Raw genomic sequence first — 1924 nt, 5'->3', positions numbered from 1 at the left:
TACACAGTTCTTGTGCCAATATTGCTACCCAGAAATAAGTACTAAATGGCTGGTAGTACTGTCAGAAATCAATTTTGCAACACATACAAAGACCTTCATCTGTGGTCATACCTTTTAGAGCTTGTGTACTAAATCAGAACTTCTGCTTACAAGTGCAGAAACCCAACTCAGAATGTTGTAATGAGAAAAGGAATGCATTGGCTCACAGAGACAAAAATTCCAGCAGTGTGCATGTTGGATCCCAGTACTCTAATCCTAACAAGAAAGAAATTCAGGTGCTATTTCCAGGAGAAGGGATGTTGTACACATTAAGATAACAGTTGTACATCACACCACTAGACCCAGTCATTTAACTTCTAGGAATCTGGTCTAAAAAAAAAATGCAATTAGAAGGAAAGAAATGATTATGATAGACTTTTAAAATTGTATTTCTTATAGCACAGAAATGAAAACAGTAGTAGGAAAATGACTAAATATAGTGTAAATTTATTAATAAAACTAAATACTGTCACATATATATATATGAATAAAATATGACTCTGGGAGGAAACACAAACAGTATGTGAAAAAATAGTATAAATTATACATATATATATGTATATATATATATAAAGTATAACCCAGTTTTGTACATATTTTTGCCTGGAAAAACAATAGACCACAAAGATCACCTAATGTGGTGAATTTGGGGGAATTTTCTGTGGGCATATATATTAGTTTTTTTTTTTTTTCATTTATTTTTATTAGTTGGAGGCTAATTACTTTACAATATTGTAGTGGGTTTTGTCATACATTGACATGAATCAGCCATGGATTTACATGTATTCCCCATCCCGATCCCCCCCTCCCACCTCCCTCTCCACCCGATCCCTCTGGGTCTTCCCAGTGCACCAGGCCCAAGCACTTGTCTCATGCATCCAACCTGGGCTGGTGATCTATTTCACCATAGATAATATACATGTTTCGATGCTGTTCTCAAGAAACATCCCACCCTCGCCTTCTCCCACAGAGTCCAAAAAGTCTGTTCTGTACATCTGTGTCTCTTTTTCTGTTTTGCATATAGGGTTATCATTACCATCTTTCTTTTTTTTTTTTTTTTAAGGTTTATTCTTTTATTTCAGGAAAAAACATGGAACGCTTCACGAATTTGCATGTCATCCTTGCGCAGGGGCCATGCTAATCTTCTCTGTATCGTTCCAATTTTAGTATATGTGCTGCCGAAGTGAGCACATCTTTCTAAATTCCATATATACGTGTTAGTATGCTGTAATGTTCTTTATCTTTCTGGCTTACTTCCCTCTGTATAGTGGGCTCCAGTTTCATCCATCTCATTAGAACTGATTCAAATGAATTCTTTTTAATGGCTGAGTAATATTCCATGGTGTATATGTACCACAGCTTTCTTATCCATTCGTCTGCTGATGGGCATCTAGGTTGCTTCCATGTCCTGGCTATTATAAACAGTGCTGTGATGAACACTGGGGTGCACGTGTCTCTTTCAGATCTGGTTTCCTCGGTGTGTATGCCCAGAAGTGGGGATTGCTGGGTCATATGGCAGTTCTATTTCCAGTTTTTTAAGAAATCTCCACACTGTTTTCCATAGCGGCTGTACTAGTTTGCATTCCCACCAACAGTGTAAGAGGGTTCCCTTTTCTCCACACCCTCTCCAGCATTTATTGCTTGTAGACTTTTGGATAGCAGCCATCCTGACTGGCGTGTAATGGTACCTCATTGTGGTTTTGATTTGCATTTCTCTGATAATGAGTGATGTTGAGCATCTTTTCATGTGTTTGTTAGCCATCTGTATGTCTTCTTTGGAGAAATGTCTGTTTAGTTCTTTGGCCCATTTTTTGATTGGGTCATTTATTTTTCTGGAATTGAGCTTCAGGAGTTGCTTGTATATTTTTTAGATTAATCCTTTGTC

At 37.4% G+C, this 1924-nt stretch overlaps 1 non-coding gene across 1 annotated transcript; it reads right to left on the bottom strand.

Moving 5' to 3' along the window:
- Positions 1-1123: 1123 nt before the first annotated feature.
- LOC122438950 lies at positions 1124-1230 on the bottom strand. Its single transcript, XR_006268695.1, has one exon. It is a non-coding gene; the product is annotated as a U6 spliceosomal RNA (small nuclear RNA).
- Between the last annotated feature and the right edge of the window lie 694 nt (positions 1231-1924).

This window comes from Cervus canadensis, chromosome 3 (assembly GCF_019320065.1).
Source record: "Cervus canadensis isolate Bull #8, Minnesota chromosome 3, ASM1932006v1, whole genome shotgun sequence".
Lineage (NCBI taxonomy): Eukaryota > Metazoa > Chordata > Mammalia > Artiodactyla > Cervidae > Cervus > Cervus canadensis.
Note: the sequence above shows the minus strand (reverse complement) of the source record. Positions and strands in the feature narration are given on the sequence as shown.